General features: G+C 47.7%; 13 non-coding genes across 13 annotated transcripts; all 13 read right to left on the minus strand.

Annotated features, from left to right (window-relative positions):
* Positions 1 to 963: 963 nt before the first annotated feature.
* On the minus strand, positions 964 to 1,154 carry LOC142699289 (U2 spliceosomal RNA). The gene has a single exon (XR_012866156.1). It is a non-coding gene; the product is annotated as a U2 spliceosomal RNA (small nuclear RNA).
* A 1,289-nt stretch (positions 1,155 to 2,443) lies between these two features.
* LOC142699290 (U2 spliceosomal RNA) lies at positions 2,444 to 2,634 on the minus strand. Its single transcript, XR_012866157.1, has one exon. It is a non-coding gene; the product is annotated as a U2 spliceosomal RNA (small nuclear RNA).
* A 1,300-nt stretch (positions 2,635 to 3,934) lies between these two features.
* Positions 3,935 to 4,125, minus strand: LOC142699292 (U2 spliceosomal RNA). Its single transcript, XR_012866159.1, has one exon. It is a non-coding gene; the product is annotated as a U2 spliceosomal RNA (small nuclear RNA).
* A 1,312-nt stretch (positions 4,126 to 5,437) lies between these two features.
* Positions 5,438 to 5,628, minus strand: LOC142699293 (U2 spliceosomal RNA). The gene has a single exon (XR_012866160.1). It is a non-coding gene; the product is annotated as a U2 spliceosomal RNA (small nuclear RNA).
* A 1,292-nt stretch (positions 5,629 to 6,920) lies between these two features.
* On the minus strand, positions 6,921 to 7,111 carry LOC142699294 (U2 spliceosomal RNA). Its single transcript, XR_012866161.1, has one exon. It is a non-coding gene; the product is annotated as a U2 spliceosomal RNA (small nuclear RNA).
* Positions 7,112 to 8,411: 1,300 nt separating this feature from the next.
* Positions 8,412 to 8,602, minus strand: LOC142699295 (U2 spliceosomal RNA). The gene has a single exon (XR_012866162.1). It is a non-coding gene; the product is annotated as a U2 spliceosomal RNA (small nuclear RNA).
* A 1,296-nt stretch (positions 8,603 to 9,898) lies between these two features.
* On the minus strand, positions 9,899 to 10,089 carry LOC142699296 (U2 spliceosomal RNA). Its single transcript, XR_012866163.1, has one exon. It is a non-coding gene; the product is annotated as a U2 spliceosomal RNA (small nuclear RNA).
* Positions 10,090 to 11,377: 1,288 nt separating this feature from the next.
* On the minus strand, positions 11,378 to 11,568 carry LOC142699297 (U2 spliceosomal RNA). Its single transcript, XR_012866164.1, has one exon. It is a non-coding gene; the product is annotated as a U2 spliceosomal RNA (small nuclear RNA).
* Positions 11,569 to 12,864: 1,296 nt separating this feature from the next.
* LOC142699298 (U2 spliceosomal RNA) lies at positions 12,865 to 13,055 on the minus strand. The gene has a single exon (XR_012866165.1). It is a non-coding gene; the product is annotated as a U2 spliceosomal RNA (small nuclear RNA).
* A 1,300-nt stretch (positions 13,056 to 14,355) lies between these two features.
* On the minus strand, positions 14,356 to 14,546 carry LOC142699300 (U2 spliceosomal RNA). The gene has a single exon (XR_012866166.1). It is a non-coding gene; the product is annotated as a U2 spliceosomal RNA (small nuclear RNA).
* A 1,300-nt stretch (positions 14,547 to 15,846) lies between these two features.
* Positions 15,847 to 16,037, minus strand: LOC142699301 (U2 spliceosomal RNA). The gene has a single exon (XR_012866167.1). It is a non-coding gene; the product is annotated as a U2 spliceosomal RNA (small nuclear RNA).
* A 1,268-nt stretch (positions 16,038 to 17,305) lies between these two features.
* LOC142699302 (U2 spliceosomal RNA) lies at positions 17,306 to 17,496 on the minus strand. Its single transcript, XR_012866168.1, has one exon. It is a non-coding gene; the product is annotated as a U2 spliceosomal RNA (small nuclear RNA).
* Positions 17,497 to 18,793: 1,297 nt separating this feature from the next.
* LOC142699397 (U2 spliceosomal RNA) lies at positions 18,794 to 18,984 on the minus strand. The gene has a single exon (XR_012866255.1). It is a non-coding gene; the product is annotated as a U2 spliceosomal RNA (small nuclear RNA).
* Positions 18,985 to 19,871: the final 887 nt, after the last annotated feature.

The following is a 19,871-nucleotide window of genomic DNA, read 5'->3' on the forward strand; positions in this document are numbered from 1 at the left end:
TCCAGTCCAGTCCAGTGCTGCCTGCTGAGCAGCACTGACCAACACTGCCTGGGCCCAGGCTTTTATCTCTGAGGCCCCATTATGATGTCAGAAAGCTGGCTCTGGAATCCTGAGGGCTCCACTATGACACGTGCAAAGTTCCGTCTGAACTTTATATAAGACGGTGAGGCTCAGTCAGTCACTCAGTGTTGCCTGAGAGGGCAACACTGCAACAGCCGGCCGCCAGGCTGTCTTTTTTTTGCACAGCTAGTTGCCTCCAGGAGGCCACAAGAGGGAGACAAGGGACTGCAAAATGGAAAATAGGCATCCACCAACTTTACAGACAACTTCTCCTTGCTCCTACAACCTCCATCCTTGCACAGTTTGTTATTCTTCTAGGTAACATAGTAACAAATCCAAATTGCTGCTCTCTTTGTAGGCAAGCAAGGCTTTGTTGCAACTGCAATTCTTACTTCTTCTTGAAATGTAGGGACGACAGTACATTCCATCACATCCATCTAGTGTACACAGGTAGGTCCATTGTGGCGGGCAGGCGAGCGGGCGGGCTGCTTTATTGGCTGTTTGCTGTTCCCCTACTCCACTCCACTATTTGACTGTTGTGCTGCATCAATCAATCAATCAATCAATCAATCAATCAATCAATCAATCAATCAATCAATCAATCAGTGGCTGGCTCAGGTGCAGCTCTTTAACTTACCTAAAAGGGAGGGCGGAGAGAAGACAAGGAAGGTGAATGAGGTGTTCCAATGTGAAATGCCGGAAACACAGAAACACAGACGACACACAACAAGAGGTGGCAATCTATTCATTAATTGCATTTAATCAATGAGCTCATTATCACTCATGCATTGTCCAACAGGTGTTGAAATAATGGGATTAAAAGGGGAGATCCCTTCAGAAAGACAGAAACAATAGCAAAGACAAAAAACACTTTTGGAATCTGCTTTTAGTCAACACATAAGGAAAGGGTGCACCGGTCCTGGAAATACTGCAATACCAGGTCAATGCGTGGAGTGGACAGAGCAAGCTCTATTTCCATCTCCCTGTTCTAAAAATCCATTTAATATATGGTCCCCAGATAGGGGACGTATCAGATATTAAACTGATAAGAACAGATACTACACTTGATCTTAGCCAAAAGGCCGAGAAGCGATAACCCGAACGGGCCGCGCGTTGCCCGAGCCTGCCCGATACTGCTGTTCAGCCCTTGCAGCGATTCAGCCTACTTCTAGGCAATTCCATGGGGCCCTGCAGGCTCACACACTCACAGCTACACGGGAGGTGAATAAAGGCCAGAGAGGAAGCCAGACAGGATTTGCTTCTTTTGCTTGCACCACAATGCAGTGCTGAAAGAGGAGGAATCTACATAAAAACGCCTTCCTGGCAACGCCCAAATGCCCTGCTGCCATGCAGATAAACACTGGCAGCGGCAGCAAGTGCATGCCCACAGCCACCCCTTGTTCCTTCACACCTTGTATCAGCTGTAATCCAGTCCAGTCCAGTGCTGCCTGCTGAGCAGCACTGACCAACACTGCCTGGGCCCAGGCTTTTATCTCTGAGGCCCCATTATGATGTCAGAAAGCTGGCTCTGGAATCCTGAGGGCTCCACTATGACACGTGCAAAGTTCCGTCTGAACTTTATATAAGACGGTGAGGCTCAGTCAGTCACTCAGTGTTGCCTGAGAGGGCAACACTGCAACAGCCGGCCGCCAGGCTGTCTTTTTTTTGCACAGCTAGTTGCCTCCAGGAGGCCACAAGAGGGAGACAAGGGACTGCAAAATGGAAAATAGGCATCCACCAACTTTACAGACAACTTCTCCTTGCTCCTACAACCTCCATCCTTGCACAGTTTGTTATTCTTCTAGGTAACATAGTAACAAATCCAAATTGCTGCTCTCTTTGTAGGCAAGCAAGGCTTTGTTGCAACTGCAATTCTTACTTCTTCTTGAAATGTAGGGACGACAGTACATTCCATCACATCCATCTAGTGTACACAGGTAGGTCCATTGTGGCGGGCAGGCGAGCGGGCGGGCTGCTTTATTGGCTGTTTGCTGTTCCCCTACTCCACTCCACTATTTGACTGTTGTGCTGCATCAATCAATCAATCAATCAATCAATCAATCAATCAATCAATCAATCAATCAAGTGGCTGGCTCAGGTGCAGCTCTTTAACTTACCTAAAAGGGAGGGCGGAGAGAAGACAAGGAAGGTGAATGAGGTGTTCCAATGTGAAATGCCGGAAACACAGAAACACAGACGACACACAACAAGAGGTGGCAATCTATTCATTAATTGCATTTAATCAATGAGCTCATTATCACTCATGCATTGTCCAACAGGTGTTGAAATAATGGGATTAAAAGGGGAGATCCCTTCAGAAAGACAGAAACAATAGCAAAGACAAAAAACACTTTTGGAATCTGCTTTTAGTCAACACATAAGGAAAGGGTGCACCGGTCCTGGAAATACTGCAATACCAGGTCAATGCGTGGAGTGGACAGAGCAAGCTCTATTTCCATCTCCCTGTTCTAAAAATCCATTTAATATATGGTCCCCAGATAGGGGACGTATCAGATATTAAACTGATAAGAACAGATACTACACTTGATCTTAGCCAAAAGGCCGAGAAGCGATAACCCGAACGGGCCGCGCGTTGCCCGAGCCTGCCCGATACTGCTGTTCAGCCCTTGCAGCGATTCAGCCTACTTCTAGGCAATTCCATGGGGCCCTGCAGGCTCACACACTCACAGCTACACGGGAGGTGAATAAAGGCCGGAGAGGAAGCCAGACAGGATTTGCTTCTTTTGCTTGCACCACAATGCAGTGCTGAAAGAGGAGGAATCTACATAAAAACGCCTTCCTGGCAACGCCCAAATGCCCTGCTGCCATGCAGATAAACACTGGCAGCGGCAGCAAGTGCATGCCCACAGCCACCCCTTGTTCCTTCACACCTTGTATCAGCTGTAATCCAGTCCAGTCCAGTGCTGCCTGCTGAGCAGCACTGACCAACACTGCCTGGGCCCAGGCTTTTATCTCTGAGGCCCCATTATGATGTCAGAAAGCTGGCTCTGGAATCCTGAGGGCTCCACTATGACACGTGCAAAGTTCCGTCTGAACTTTATATAAGACGGTGAGGCTCAGTCAGTCACTCAGTGTTGCCTGAGAGGGCAACACTGCAACAGCCGGCCGCCAGGCTGTCTTTTTTTTGCACAGCTAGTTGCCTCCAGGAGGCCACAAGAGGGAGACAAGGGACTGCAAAATGGAAAATAGGCATCCACCAACTTTACAGACAACTTCTCCTTGCTCCTACAACCTCCATCCTTGCACAGTTTGTTATTCTTCTAGGTAACATAGTAACAAATCCAAATTGCTGCTCTCTTTGTAGGCAAGCAAGGCTTTGTTGCAACTGCAATTCTTACTTCTTCTTGAAATGTAGGGACGACAGTACATTCCATCACATCCATCTAGTGTACACAGGTAGGTCCATTGTGGCGGGCAGGCGAGCGGGCGGGCTGCTTTATTGGCTGTTTGCTGTTCCCCTACTCCACTCCACTATTTGACTGTTGTGCTGCATCAATCAATCAATCAATCAATCAATCAATCAATCAATCAATCAATCAATCAATCAATCAATCAGTGGCTGGCTCAGGTGCAGCTCTTTAACTTACCTAAAAGGGAGGGCGGAGAGAAGACAAGGAAGGTGAATGAGGTGTTCCAATGTGAAATGCCGGAAACACAGAAACACAGACGACACACAACAAGAGGTGGCAATCTATTCATTAATTGCATTTAATCAATGAGCTCATTATCACTCATGCATTGTCCAACAGGTGTTGAAATAATGGGATTAAAAGGGGAGATCCCTTCAGAAAGACAGAAACAATAGCAAAGACAAAAAACACTTTTGGAATCTGCTTTTAGTCAACACATAAGGAAAGGGTGCACCGGTCCTGGAAATACTGCAATACCAGGTCAATGCGTGGAGTGGACAGAGCAAGCTCTATTTCCATCTCCCTGTTCTAAAAATCCATTTAATATATGGTCCCCAGATAGGGGACGTATCAGATATTAAACTGATAAGAACAGATACTACACTTGATCTTAGCCAAAAGGCCGAGAAGCGATAACCCGAACGGGCCGCGCGTTGCCCGAGCCTGCCCGATACTGCTGTTCAGCCCTTGCAGCGATTCAGCCTACTTCTAGGCAATTCCATGGGGCCCTGCAGGCTCACACACTCACAGCTACACGGGAGGTGAATAAAGGCCGGAGAGGAAGCCAGACAGGATTTGCTTCTTTTGCTTGCACCACAATGCAGTGCTGAAAGAGGAGGAATCTACATAAAAACGCCTTCCTGGCAACGCCCAAATGCCCTGCTGCCATGCAGATAAACACTGGCAGCGGCAGCAAGTGCATGCCCACAGCCACCCCTTGTTCCTTCACACCTTGTATCAGCTGTAATCCAGTCCAGTCCAGTGCTGCCTGCTGAGCAGCACTGACCAACACTGCCTGGGCCCAGGCTTTTATCTCTGAGGCCCCATTATGATGTCAGAAAGCTGGCTCTGGAATCCTGAGGGCTCCACTATGACACGTGCAAAGTTCCGTCTGAACTTTATATAAGACGGTGAGGCTCAGTCAGTCACTCAGTGTTGCCTGAGAGGGCAACACTGCAACAGCCGGCCGCCAGGCTGTCTTTTTTTTGCACAGCTAGTTGCCTCCAGGAGGCCACAAGAGGGAGACAAGGGACTGCAAAATGGAAAATAGGCATCCACCAACTTTACAGACAACTTCTCCTTGCTCCTACAACCTCCATCCTTGCACAGTTTGTTATTCTTCTAGGTAACATAGTAACAAATCCAAATTGCTGCTCTCTTTGTAGGCAAGCAAGGCTTTGTTGCAACTGCAATTCTTACTTCTTCTTGAAATGTAGGGACGACAGTACATTCCATCACATCCATCTAGTGTACACAGGTAGGTCCATTGTGGCGGGCAGGCGAGCGGGCGGGCTGCTTTATTGGCTGTTTGCTGTTCCCCTACTCCACTCCACTATTTGACTGTTGTGCTGCATCAATCAATCAATCAATCAATCAATCAATCAATCAATCAATCAATCAATCAATCAATCAATCAATCAATCAATCAGTGGCTGGCTCAGGTGCAGCTCTTTAACTTACCTAAAAGGGAGGGCGGAGAGAAGACAAGGAAGGTGAATGAGGTGTTCCAATGTGAAATGCCGGAAACACAGAAACACAGACGACACACAACAAGAGGTGGCAATCTATTCATTAATTGCATTTAATCAATGAGCTCATTATCACTCATGCATTGTCCAACAGGTGTTGAAATAATGGGATTAAAAGGGGAGATCCCTTCAGAAAGACAGAAACAATAGCAAAGACAAAAAACACTTTTGGAATCTGCTTTTAGTCAACACATAAGGAAAGGGTGCACCGGTCCTGGAAATACTGCAATACCAGGTCAATGCGTGGAGTGGACAGAGCAAGCTCTATTTCCATCTCCCTGTTCTAAAAATCCATTTAATATATGGTCCCCAGATAGGGGACGTATCAGATATTAAACTGATAAGAACAGATACTACACTTGATCTTAGCCAAAAGGCCGAGAAGCGATAACCCGAACGGGCCGCGCGTTGCCCGAGCCTGCCCGATACTGCTGTTCAGCCCTTGCAGCGATTCAGCCTACTTCTAGGCAATTCCATGGGGCCCTGCAGGCTCACACACTCACAGCTACACGGGAGGTGAATAAAGGCCAGAGAGGAAGCCAGACAGGATTTGCTTCTTTTGCTTGCACCACAATGCAGTGCTGAAAGAGGAGGAATCTACATAAAAACGCCTTCCTGGCAACGCCCAAATGCCCTGCTGCCATGCAGATAAACACTGGCAGCGGCAGCAAGTGCATGCCCACAGCCACCCCTTGTTCCTTCACACCTTGTATCAGCTGTAATCCAGTCCAGTCCAGTGCTGCCTGCTGAGCAGCACTGACCAACACTGCCTGGGCCCAGGCTTTTATCTCTGAGGCCCCATTATGATGTCAGAAAGCTGGCTCTGGAATCCTGAGGGCTCCACTATGACACGTGCAAAGTTCCGTCTGAACTTTATATAAGACGGTGAGGCTCAGTCAGTCACTCAGTGTTGCCTGAGAGGGCAACACTGCAACAGCCGGCCGCCAGGCTGTCTTTTTTTTGCACAGCTAGTTGCCTCCAGGAGGCCACAAGAGGGAGACAAGGGACTGCAAAATGGAAAATAGGCATCCACCAACTTTACAGACAACTTCTCCTTGCTCCTACAACCTCCATCCTTGCACAGTTTGTTATTCTTCTAGGTAACATAGTAACAAATCCAAATTGCTGCTCTCTTTGTAGGCAAGCAAGGCTTTGTTGCAACTGCAATTCTTACTTCTTCTTGAAATGTAGGGACGACAGTACATTCCATCACATCCATCTAGTGTACACAGGTAGGTCCATTGTGGCGGGCAGGCGAGCGGGCGGGCTGCTTTATTGGCTGTTTGCTGTTCCCCTACTCCACTCCACTATTTGACTGTTGTGCTGCATCAATCAATCAATCAATCAATCAATCAATCAATCAATCAATCAATCAATCAATCAGTGGCTGGCTCAGGTGCAGCTCTTTAACTTACCTAAAAGGGAGGGCGGAGAGAAGACAAGGAAGGTGAATGAGGTGTTCCAATGTGAAATGCCGGAAACACAGAAACACAGACGACACACAACAAGAGGTGGCAATCTATTCATTAATTGCATTTAATCAATGAGCTCATTATCACTCATGCATTGTCCAACAGGTGTTGAAATAATGGGATTAAAAGGGGAGATCCCTTCAGAAAGACAGAAACAATAGCAAAGACAAAAAACACTTTTGGAATCTGCTTTTAGTCAACACATAAGGAAAGGGTGCACCGGTCCTGGAAATACTGCAATACCAGGTCAATGCGTGGAGTGGACAGAGCAAGCTCTATTTCCATCTCCCTGTTCTAAAAATCCATTTAATATATGGTCCCCAGATAGGGGACGTATCAGATATTAAACTGATAAGAACAGATACTACACTTGATCTTAGCCAAAAGGCCGAGAAGCGATAACCCGAACGGGCCGCGCGTTGCCCGAGCCTGCCCGATACTGCTGTTCAGCCCTTGCAGCGATTCAGCCTACTTCTAGGCAATTCCATGGGGCCCTGCAGGCTCACACACTCACAGCTACACGGGAGGTGAATAAAGGCCGGAGAGGAAGCCAGACAGGATTTGCTTCTTTTGCTTGCACCACAATGCAGTGCTGAAAGAGGAGGAATCTACATAAAAACGCCTTCCTGGCAACGCCCAAATGCCCTGCTGCCATGCAGATAAACACTGGCAGCGGCAGCAAGTGCATGCCCACAGCCACCCCTTGTTCCTTCACACCTTGTATCAGCTGTAATCCAGTCCAGTCCAGTGCTGCCTGCTGAGCAGCACTGACCAACACTGCCTGGGCCCAGGCTTTTATCTCTGAGGCCCCATTATGATGTCAGAAAGCTGGCTCTGGAATCCTGAGGGCTCCACTATGACACGTGCAAAGTTCCGTCTGAACTTTATATAAGACGGTGAGGCTCAGTCAGTCACTCAGTGTTGCCTGAGAGGGCAACACTGCAACAGCCGGCCGCCAGGCTGTCTTTTTTTTGCACAGCTAGTTGCCTCCAGGAGGCCACAAGAGGGAGACAAGGGACTGCAAAATGGAAAATAGGCATCCACCAACTTTACAGACAACTTCTCCTTGCTCCTACAACCTCCATCCTTGCACAGTTTGTTATTCTTCTAGGTAACATAGTAACAAATCCAAATTGCTGCTCTCTTTGTAGGCAAGCAAGGCTTTGTTGCAACTGCAATTCTTACTTCTTCTTGAAATGTAGGGACGACAGTACATTCCATCACATCCATCTAGTGTACACAGGTAGGTCCATTGTGGCGGGCAGGCGAGCGGGCGGGCTGCTTTATTGGCTGTTTGCTGTTCCCCTACTCCACTCCACTATTTGACTGTTGTGCTGCATCAATCAATCAATCAATCAATCAATCAATCAATCAATCAATCAATCAATCAATCAATCAATCAGTGGCTGGCTCAGGTGCAGCTCTTTAACTTACCTAAAAGGGAGGGCGGAGAGAAGACAAGGAAGGTGAATGAGGTGTTCCAATGTGAAATGCCGGAAACACAGAAACACAGACGACACACAACAAGAGGTGGCAATCTATTCATTAATTGCATTTAATCAATGAGCTCATTATCACTCATGCATTGTCCAACAGGTGTTGAAATAATGGGATTAAAAGGGGAGATCCCTTCAGAAAGACAGAAACAATAGCAAAGACAAAAAACACTTTTGGAATCTGCTTTTAGTCAACACATAAGGAAAGGGTGCACCGGTCCTGGAAATACTGCAATACCAGGTCAATGCGTGGAGTGGACAGAGCAAGCTCTATTTCCATCTCCCTGTTCTAAAAATCCATTTAATATATGGTCCCCAGATAGGGGACGTATCAGATATTAAACTGATAAGAACAGATACTACACTTGATCTTAGCCAAAAGGCCGAGAAGCGATAACCCGAACGGGCCGCGCGTTGCCCGAGCCTGCCCGATACTGCTGTTCAGCCCTTGCAGCGATTCAGCCTACTTCTAGGCAATTCCATGGGGCCCTGCAGGCTCACACACTCACAGCTACACGGGAGGTGAATAAAGGCCGGAGAGGAAGCCAGACAGGATTTGCTTCTTTTGCTTGCACCACAATGCAGTGCTGAAAGAGGAGGAATCTACATAAAAACGCCTTCCTGGCAACGCCCAAATGCCCTGCTGCCATGCAGATAAACACTGGCAGCGGCAGCAAGTGCATGCCCACAGCCACCCCTTGTTCCTTCACACCTTGTATCAGCTGTAATCCAGTCCAGTCCAGTGCTGCCTGCTGAGCAGCACTGACCAACACTGCCTGGGCCCAGGCTTTTATCTCTGAGGCCCCATTATGATGTCAGAAAGCTGGCTCTGGAATCCTGAGGGCTCCACTATGACACGTGCAAAGTTCCGTCTGAACTTTATATAAGACGGTGAGGCTCAGTCAGTCACTCAGTGTTGCCTGAGAGGGCAACACTGCAACAGCCGGCCGCCAGGCTGTCTTTTTTTTGCACAGCTAGTTGCCTCCAGGAGGCCACAAGAGGGAGACAAGGGACTGCAAAATGGAAAATAGGCATCCACCAACTTTACAGACAACTTCTCCTTGCTCCTACAACCTCCATCCTTGCACAGTTTGTTATTCTTCTAGGTAACATAGTAACAAATCCAAATTGCTGCTCTCTTTGTAGGCAATCAAGGCTTTGTTGCAACTGCAATTCTTACTTCTTCTTGAAATGTAGGGACGACAGTACATTCCATCACATCCATCTAGTGTACACAGGTAGGTCCATTGTGGCGGGCAGGCGAGCGGGCGGGCTGCTTTATTGGCTGTTTGCTGTTCCCCTACTCCACTCCACTATTTGACTGTTGTGCTGCATCAATCAATCAATCAATCAATCAATCAATCAATCAATCAATCAATCAATCAATCAATCAGTGGCTGGCTCAGGTGCAGCTCTTTAACTTACCTAAAAGGGAGGGCGGAGAGAAGACAAGGAAGGTGAATGAGGTGTTCCAATGTGAAATGCCGGAAACACAGAAACACAGACGACACACAACAAGAGGTGGCAATCTATTCATTAATTGCATTTAATCAATGAGCTCATTATCACTCATGCATTGTCCAACAGGTGTTGAAATAATGGGATTAAAAGGGGAGATCCCTTCAGAAAGACAGAAACAATAGCAAAGACAAAAAACACTTTTGGAATCTGCTTTTAGTCAACACATAAGGAAAGGGTGCACCGGTCCTGGAAATACTGCAATACCAGGTCAATGCGTGGAGTGGACAGAGCAAGCTCTATTTCCATCTCCCTGTTCTAAAAATCCATTTAATATATGGTCCCCAGATAGGGGACGTATCAGATATTAAACTGATAAGAACAGATACTACACTTGATCTTAGCCAAAAGGCCGAGAAGCGATAACCCGAACGGGCCGCGCGTTGCCCGAGCCTGCCCGATACTGCTGTTCAGCCCTTGCAGCGATTCAGCCTACTTCTAGGCAATTCCATGGGGCCCTGCAGGCTCACACACTCACAGCTACACGGGAGGTGAATAAAGGCCAGAGAGGAAGCCAGACAGGATTTGCTTCTTTTGCTTGCACCACAATGCAGTGCTGAAAGAGGAGGAATCTACATAAAAACGCCTTCCTGGCAACGCCCAAATGCCCTGCTGCCATGCAGATAAACACTGGCAGCGGCAGCAAGTGCATGCCCACAGCCACCCCTTGTTCCTTCACACCTTGTATCAGCTGTAATCCAGTCCAGTCCAGTGCTGCCTGCTGAGCAGCACTGACCAACACTGCCTGGGCCCAGGCTTTTATCTCTGAGGCCCCATTATGATGTCAGAAAGCTGGCTCTGGAATCCTGAGGGCTCCACTATGACACGTGCAAAGTTCCGTCTGAACTTTATATAAGACGGTGAGGCTCAGTCAGTCACTCAGTGTTGCCTGAGAGGGCAACACTGCAACAGCCGGCCGCCAGGCTGTCTTTTTTTTGCACAGCTAGTTGCCTCCAGGAGGCCACAAGAGGGAGACAAGGGACTGCAAAATGGAAAATAGGCATCCACCAACTTTACAGACAACTTCTCCTTGCTCCTACAACCTCCATCCTTGCACAGTTTGTTATTCTTCTAGGTAACATAGTAACAAATCCAAATTGCTGCTCTCTTTGTAGGCAAGCAAGGCTTTGTTGCAACTGCAATTCTTACTTCTTCTTGAAATGTAGGGACGACAGTACATTCCATCACATCCATCTAGTGTACACAGGTAGGTCCATTGTGGCGGGCAGGCGAGCGGGCGGGCTGCTTTATTGGCTGTTTGCTGTTCCCCTACTCCACTCCACTATTTGACTGTTGTGCTGCATCAATCAATCAATCAATCAATCAATCAATCAATCAATCAATCAATCAATCAGTGGCTGGCTCAGGTGCAGCTCTTTAACTTACCTAAAAGGGAGGGCGGAGAGAAGACAAGGAAGGTGAATGAGGTGTTCCAATGTGAAATGCCGGAAACACAGAAACACAGACGACACACAACAAGAGGTGGCAATCTATTCATTAATTGCATTTAATCAATGAGCTCATTATCACTCATGCATTGTCCAACAGGTGTTGAAATAATGGGATTAAAAGGGGAGATCCCTTCAGAAAGACAGAAACAATAGCAAAGACAAAAAACACTTTTGGAATCTGCTTTTAGTCAACACATAAGGAAAGGGTGCACCGGTCCTGGAAATACTGCAATACCAGGTCAATGCGTGGAGTGGACAGAGCAAGCTCTATTTCCATCTCCCTGTTCTAAAAATCCATTTAATATATGGTCCCCAGATAGGGGACGTATCAGATATTAAACTGATAAGAACAGATACTACACTTGATCTTAGCCAAAAGGCCGAGAAGCGATAACCCGAACGGGCCGCGCGTTGCCCGAGCCTGCCCGATACTGCTGTTCAGCCCTTGCAGCGATTCAGCCTACTTCTAGGCAATTCCATGGGGCCCTGCAGGCTCACACACTCACAGCTACACGGGAGGTGAATAAAGGCCGGAGAGGAAGCCAGACAGGATTTGCTTCTTTTGCTTGCACCACAATGCAGTGCTGAAAGAGGAGGAATCTACATAAAAACGCCTTCCTGGCAACGCCCAAATGCCCTGCTGCCATGCAGATAAACACTGGCAGCGGCAGCAAGTGCATGCCCACAGCCACCCCTTGTTCCTTCACACCTTGTATCAGCTGTAATCCAGTCCAGTCCAGTGCTGCCTGCTGAGCAGCACTGACCAACACTGCCTGGGCCCAGGCTTTTATCTCTGAGGCCCCATTATGATGTCAGAAAGCTGGCTCTGGAATCCTGAGGGCTCCACTATGACACGTGCAAAGTTCCGTCTGAACTTTATATAAGACGGTGAGGCTCAGTCAGTCACTCAGTGTTGCCTGAGAGGGCAACACTGCAACAGCCGGCCGCCAGGCTGTCTTTTTTTTGCACAGCTAGTTGCCTCCAGGAGGCCACAAGAGGGAGACAAGGGACTGCAAAATGGAAAATAGGCATCCACCAACTTTACAGACAACTTCTCCTTGCTCCTACAACCTCCATCCTTGCACAGTTTGTTATTCTTCTAGGTAACATAGTAACAAATCCAAATTGCTGCTCTCTTTGTAGGCAATCAAGGCTTTGTTGCAACTGCAATTCTTACTTCTTCTTGAAATGTAGGGACGACAGTACATTCCATCACATCCATCTAGTGTACACAGGTAGGTCCATTGTGGCGGGCAGGCGAGCGGGCGGGCTGCTTTATTGGCTGTTTGCTGTTCCCCTACTCCACTCCACTATTTGACTGTTGTGCTGCATCAATCAATCAATCAATCAATCAATCAATCAATCAATCAATCAATCAATCAATCAATCAGTGGCTGGCTCAGGTGCAGCTCTTTAACTTACCTAAAAGGGAGGGCGGAGAGAAGACAAGGAAGGTGAATGAGGTGTTCCAATGTGAAATGCCGGAAACACAGAAACACAGACGACACACAACAAGAGGTGGCAATCTATTCATTAATTGCATTTAATCAATGAGCTCATTATCACTCATGCATTGTCCAACAGGTGTTGAAATAATGGGATTAAAAGGGGAGATCCCTTCAGAAAGACAGAAACAATAGCAAAGACAAAAAACACTTTTGGAATCTGCTTTTAGTCAACACATAAGGAAAGGGTGCACCGGTCCTGGAAATACTGCAATACCAGGTCAATGCGTGGAGTGGACAGAGCAAGCTCTATTTCCATCTCCCTGTTCTAAAAATCCATTTAATATATGGTCCCCAGATAGGGGACGTATCAGATATTAAACTGATAAGAACAGATACTACACTTGATCTTAGCCAAAAGGCCGAGAAGCGATAACCCGAACGGGCCGCGCGTTGCCCGAGCCTGCCCGATACTGCTGTTCAGCCCTTGCAGCGATTCAGCCTACTTCTAGGCAATTCCATGGGGCCCTGCAGGCTCACACACTCACAGCTACACGGGAGGTGAATAAAGGCCAGAGAGGAAGCCAGACAGGATTTGCTTCTTTTGCTTGCACCACAATGCAGTGCTGAAAGAGGAGGAATCTACATAAAAACGCCTTCCTGGCAACGCCCAAATGCCCTGCTGCCATGCAGATAAACACTGGCAGCGGCAGCAAGTGCATGCCCACAGCCACCCCTTGTTCCTTCACACCTTGTATCAGCTGTAATCCAGTCCAGTCCAGTGCTGCCTGCTGAGCAGCACTGACCAACACTGCCTGGGCCCAGGCTTTTATCTCTGAGGCCCCATTATGATGTCAGAAAGCTGGCTCTGGAATCCTGAGGGCTCCACTATGACACGTGCAAAGTTCCGTCTGAACTTTATATAAGACGGTGAGGCTCAGTCAGTCACTCAGTGTTGCCTGAGAGGGCAACACTGCAACAGCCGGCCGCCAGGCTGTCTTTTTTTTGCACAGCTAGTTGCCTCCAGGAGGCCACAAGAGGGAGACAAGGGACTGCAAAATGGAAAATAGGCATCCACCAACTTTACAGACAACTTCTCCTTGCTCCTACAACCTCCATCCTTGCACAGTTTGTTATTCTTCTAGGTAACATAGTAACAAATCCAAATTGCTGCTCTCTTTGTAGGCAAGCAAGGCTTTGTTGCAACTGCAATTCTTACTTCTTCTTGAAATGTAGGGACGACAGTACATTCCATCACATCCATCTAGTGTACACAGGTAGGTCCATTGTGGCGGGCAGGCGAGCGGGCGGGCTGCTTTATTGGCTGTTTGCTGTTCCCCTACTCCACTCCACTATTTGACTGTTGTGCTGCATCAATCAATCAATCAATCAATCAATCAATCAATCAATCAATCAATCAATCAATCAATCAATCAGTGGCTGGCTCAGGTGCAGCTCTTTAACTTACCTAAAAGGGAGGGCGGAGAGAAGACAAGGAAGGTGAATGAGGTGTTCCAATGTGAAATGCCGGAAACACAGAAACACAGACGACACACAACAAGAGGTGGCAATCTATTCATTAATTGCATTTAATCAATGAGCTCATTATCACTCATGCATTGTCCAACAGGTGTTGAAATAATGGGATTAAAAGGGGAGATCCCTTCAGAAAGACAGAAACAATAGCAAAGACAAAAAACACTTTTGGAATCTGCTTTTAGTCAACACATAAGGAAAGGGTGCACCGGTCCTGGAAATACTGCAATACCAGGTCAATGCGTGGAGTGGACAGAGCAAGCTCTATTTCCATCTCCCTGTTCTAAAAATCCATTTAATATATGGTCCCCAGATAGGGGACGTATCAGATATTAAACTGATAAGAACAGATACTACACTTGATCTTAGCCAAAAGGCCGAGAAGCGATAACCCGAACGGGCCGCGCGTTGCCCGAGCCTGCCCGATACTGCTGTTCAGCCCTTGCAGCGATTCAGCCTACTTCTAGGCAATTCCATGGGGCCCTGCAGGCTCACACACTCACAGCTACACGGGAGGTGAATAAAGGCCGGAGAGGAAGCCAGACAGGATTTGCTTCTTTTGCTTGCACCACAATGCAGTGCTGAAAGAGGAGGAATCTACATAAAAACGCCTTCCTGGCAACGCCCAAATGCCCTGCTGCCATGCAGATAAACACTGGCAGCGGCAGCAAGTGCATGCCCACAGCCACCCCTTGTTCCTTCACACCTTGTATCAGCTGTAATCCAGTCCAGTCCAGTGCTGCCTGCTGAGCAGCACTGACCAACACTGCCTGGGCCCAGGCTTTTATCTCTGAGGCCCCATTATGATGTCAGAAAGCTGGCTCTGGAATCCTGAGGGCTCCACTATGACACGTGCAAAGTTCCGTCTGAACTTTATATAAGACGGTGAGGCTCAGTCAGTCACTCAGTGTTGCCTGAGAGGGCAACACTGCAACAGCCGGCCGCCAGGCTGTCTTTTTTTTGCACAGCTAGTTGCCTCCAGGAGGCCACAAGAGGGAGACAAGGGACTGCAAAATGGAAAATAGGCATCCACCAACTTTACAGACAACTTCTCCTTGCTCCTACAACCTCCATCCTTGCACAGTTTGTTATTCTTCTAGGTAACATAGTAACAAATCCAAATTGCTGCTCTCTTTGTAGGCAAGCAAGGCTTTGTTGCAACTGCAATTCTTACTTCTTCTTGAAATGTAGGGACGACAGTACATTCCATCACATCCATCTAGTGTACACAGGTAGGTCCATTGTGGCGGGCAGGCGAGCGGGCGGGCTGCTTTATTGGCTGTTTGCTGTTCCCCTACTCCACTCCACTATTTGACTGTTGTGCTGCATCAATCAATCAATCAATCAATCAATCAATCAATCAATCAATCAATCAATCAATCAATCAATCAGTGGCTGGCTCAGGTGCAGCTCTTTAACTTACCTAAAAGGGAGGGCGGAGAGAAGACAAGGAAGGTGAATGAGGTGTTCCAATGTGAAATGCCGGAAACACAGAAACACAGACGACACACAACAAGAGGTGGCAATCTATTCATTAATTGCATTTAATCAATGAGCTCATTATCACTCATGCATTGTCCAACAGGTGTTGAAATAATGGGATTAAAAGGGGAGATCCCTTCAGAAAGACAGAAACAATAGCAAAGACAAAAAACACTTTTGGAATCTGCTTTTAGTCAACACATAAGGAAAGGGTGCACCGGTCCTGGAAATACTGCAATACCAGGTCAATGCGTGGAGTGGACAGAGCAAGCTCTATTTCCATCTCCCTGTTCTAAAAATCCATTTAATATATGGTCCCCAGATAGGGGACGTATCAGATATTAAACTGATAAGAACAGATACTACACTTGATCTTAGCCAAAAGGCCGAGAAGCGATAACCCGAACGGGCCGCGCGTTGCCCGAGCCTGCCCGATACTGCTGTTCAGCCCTTGCAGCGATTCAGCCTACTTCTAGGCAATTCCATGGGGCCCTGCAGGCTCACACACTCACAGCTACACGGGAGGTGAATAAAGGCCGGAGAGGAAGCCAGACAGGATTTGCTTCTTTTGCTTGCACCACAATGCAGTGCTGAAAGAGGAGGAATCTACATAAAAACGCCTTCCTGGCAACGCCCAAATGCCCTGCTGCCATGCAGATAAACACTGGCAGCGGCAGCAAGTGCATGCCCACAGCCACCCCTTGTTCCTTCACACCTTGTATCAGCTGTAATCCAGTCCAGTCCAGTGCTGCCTGCTGAGCAGCACTGACCAACACTGCCTGGGCCCAGGCTTTTATCTCTGAGGCCCCATTATGATGTCAGAAAGCTGGCTCTGGAATCCTGAGGGCTCCACTATGACACGTGCAAAGTTCCGTCTGAACTTTATATAAGACGGTGAGGCTCAGTCAGTCACTCAGTGTTGCCTGAGAGGGCAACACTGCAACAGCCGGCCGCCAGGCTGTCTTTTTTTTGCACAGCTAGTTGCCTCCAGGAGGCCACAAGAGGGAGACAAGGGACTGCAAAATGGAAAATAGGCATCCACCAACTTTACAGACAACTTCTCCTTGCTCCTACAACCTCCATCCTTGCACAGTTTGTTATTCTTCTAGGTAACATAGTAACAAATCCAAATTGCTGCTCTCTTTGTAGGCAAGCAAGGCTTTGTTGCAACTGCAATTCTTACTTCTTCTTGAAATGTAGGGACGACAGTACATTCCATCACATCCATCTAGTGTACACAGGTAGGTCCATTGTGGCGGGCAGGCGAGCGGGCGGGCTGCTTTATTGGCTGTTTGCTGTTCCCACTGTTGTGCTGCATCAATCAATCAATCAATCAATCAATCAATCAATCAATCAATCAATCAATCAGTGGCTGGCTCAGGTGCAGCTCTTTAACTTACCTAAAAGGGAGGGCGGAGAGAAGACAAGGAAGGTGAATGAGGTGTTCCAATGTGAAATGCCGGAAACACAGAAACACAGACGACACACAACAAGAGGTGGCAATCTATTCATTAATTGCATTTAATCAATGAGCTCATTATCACTCATGCATTGTCCAACAGGTGTTGAAATAATGGGATTAAAAGGGGAGATCCCTTCAGAAAGACAGAAACAATAGCAAAGACAAAAAACACTTTTGGAATCTGCTTTTAGTCAACACATAAGGAAAGGGTGCACCGGTCCTGGAAATACTGCAATACCAGGTCAATGCGTGGAGTGGACAGAGCAAGCTCTATTTCCATCTCCCTGTTCTAAAAATCCATTTAATATATGGTCCCCAGATAGGGGACGTATCAGATATTAAACTGATAAGAACAGATACTACACTTGATCTTAGCCAAAAGGCCGAGAAGCGATAACCCGAACGGGCCGCGCGTTGCCCGAGCCTGCCCGATACTGCTGTTCAGCCCTTGCAGCGATTCAGCCTACTTCTAGGCAATTCCATGGGGCCCTGCAGGCTCACACACTCACAGCTACACGGGAGGTGAATAAAGGCCGGAGAGGAAGCCAGACAGGATTTGCTTCTTTTGCTTGCACCACAATGCAGTGCTGAAAGAGGAGGAATCTACATAAAAACGCCTTCCTGGCAACGCCCAAATGCCCTGCTGCCATGCAGATAAACACTGGCAGCGGCAGCAAGTGCATGCCCACAGCCACCCCTTGTTCCTTCACACCTTGTATCAGCTGTAATCCAGTCCAGTCCAGTGCTGCCTGCTGAGCAGCACTGACCAACACTGCCTGGGCCCAGGCTTTTATCTCTGAGGCCCCATTATGATGTCAGAAAGCTGGCTCTGGAATCCTGAGGGCTCCACTATGACACGTGCAAAGTTCCGTCTGAACTTTATATAAGACGGTGAGGCTCAGTCAGTCACTCAGTGTTGCCTGAGAGGGCAACACTGCAACAGCCGGCCGCCAGGCTGTCTTTTTTTTGCACAGCTAGTTGCCTCCAGGAGGCCACAAGAGGGAGACAAGGGACTGCAAAATGGAAAATAGGCATCCACCAACTTTACAGACAACTTCTCCTTGCTCCTACAACCTCCATCCTTGCACAGTTTGTTATTCTTCTAGGTAACATAGTAACAAATCCAAATTGCTGCTCTCTTTGTAGGCAAGCAAGGCTTTGTTGCAACTGCAATTCTTACTTCTTCTTGAAATGTAGGGACGACAGTACATTCCATCACATCCATCTAGTGTACACAGGTAGGTCCATTGTGGCGGGCAGGCGAGCGGGCGGGCTGCTTTATTGGCTGTTTGCTGTTCCCCTACTCCACTCCACTATTTGACTGTTGTGCTGCATCAATCAATCAATCAATCAATCAATCAATCAATCAATCAATCAATCAATCAATCAATCAGTGGCTGGCTCAGGTGCAGCTCTTTAACTTACCTAAAAGGGAGGGGCGGAGAGAAGACAAGGAAGGTGAATGAGGTGTTCCAATGTGAAATGCCGGAAACACAGAAACACAGACGACACACAACAAGAGGTGGCAATCTATTCATTAATTGCATTTAATCAATGAGCTCATTATCACTCATGCATTGTCCAACAGGTGTTGAAATAATGGGATTAAAAGGGGAGATCCCTTCAGAAAGACAGAAACAATAGCAAAGACAAAAAACACTTTTGGAATCTGCTTTTAGTCAACACATAAGGAAAGGGTGCACCGGTCCTGGAAATACTGCAATACCAGGTCAATGCGTGGAGTGGACAGAGCAAGCTCTATTTCCATCTCCCTGTTCTAAAAATCCATTTAATATATGTTCCCCAGATAGGGGACGTATCAGATATTAAACTGATAAGAACAGATACTACACTTGATCTTAGCCAAAAGGCCGAGAAGCGATAACCCGAACGGGCCGCGCGTTGCCCGAGCCTGCCCGATACTGCTGTTCAGCCCTTGCAGCGATTCAGCCTACTTCTAGGCAATTCCATGGGGCCCTGCAGGCTCACACACTCACAGCTACACGGGAGGTGAATAAAGGCCAGAGAGGAAGCCAGACAGGATTTGCTTCTTTTGCTTGCACCACAATGCAGTGCTGAAAGAGGAGGAATCTACATAAAAACGCCTTCCTGGCAACGCCCAAATGCCCTGCTGCCATGCAGATAAACACTGGCAGCGGCAGCAAGTGCATGCCCACAGCCACCCCTTGTTCCTTCACACCTTGTATCAGCTGTAATCCAGTCCAGTCCAGTGCTGCCTGCTGAGCAGCACTGACCAACACTGCCTGGGCCCAGGCTTTTATCTCTGAGGCCCCATTATGATGTCAGAAAGCTGGCTCTGGAATCCTGAGGGCTCCACTATGACACGTGCAAAGTTCCGTCTGAACTTTATATAAGACGGTGAGGCTCAGTCAGTCACTCAGTGTTGCCTGAGAGGGCAACACTGCAACAGCCGGCCGCCAGGCTGTCTTTTTTTTGCACAGCTAGTTGCCTCCAGGAGGCCACAAGAGGGAGACAAGGGACTGCAAAATGGAAAATAGGCATCCACCAACTTTACAGACAACTTCTCCTTGCTCCTACAACCTCCATCCTTGCACAGTTTGTTATTCTTCTAGGTAACATAGTAACAAATCCAAATTGCTGCTCTCTTTGTAGGCAAGCAAGGCTTTGTTGCAACTGCAATTCTTACTTCTTCTTGAAATGTAGGGACGACAGTACATTCCATCACATCCATCTAGTGTACACAGGTAGGTCCATTGTGGCGGGCAGGCGAGCGGGCGGGCTGCTTTAT

This window comes from Rhinoderma darwinii, unplaced genomic scaffold, assembly GCF_050947455.1.
Source record: "Rhinoderma darwinii isolate aRhiDar2 unplaced genomic scaffold, aRhiDar2.hap1 Scaffold_1522, whole genome shotgun sequence".
Taxonomy (NCBI): domain Eukaryota; kingdom Metazoa; phylum Chordata; class Amphibia; order Anura; family Rhinodermatidae; genus Rhinoderma; species Rhinoderma darwinii.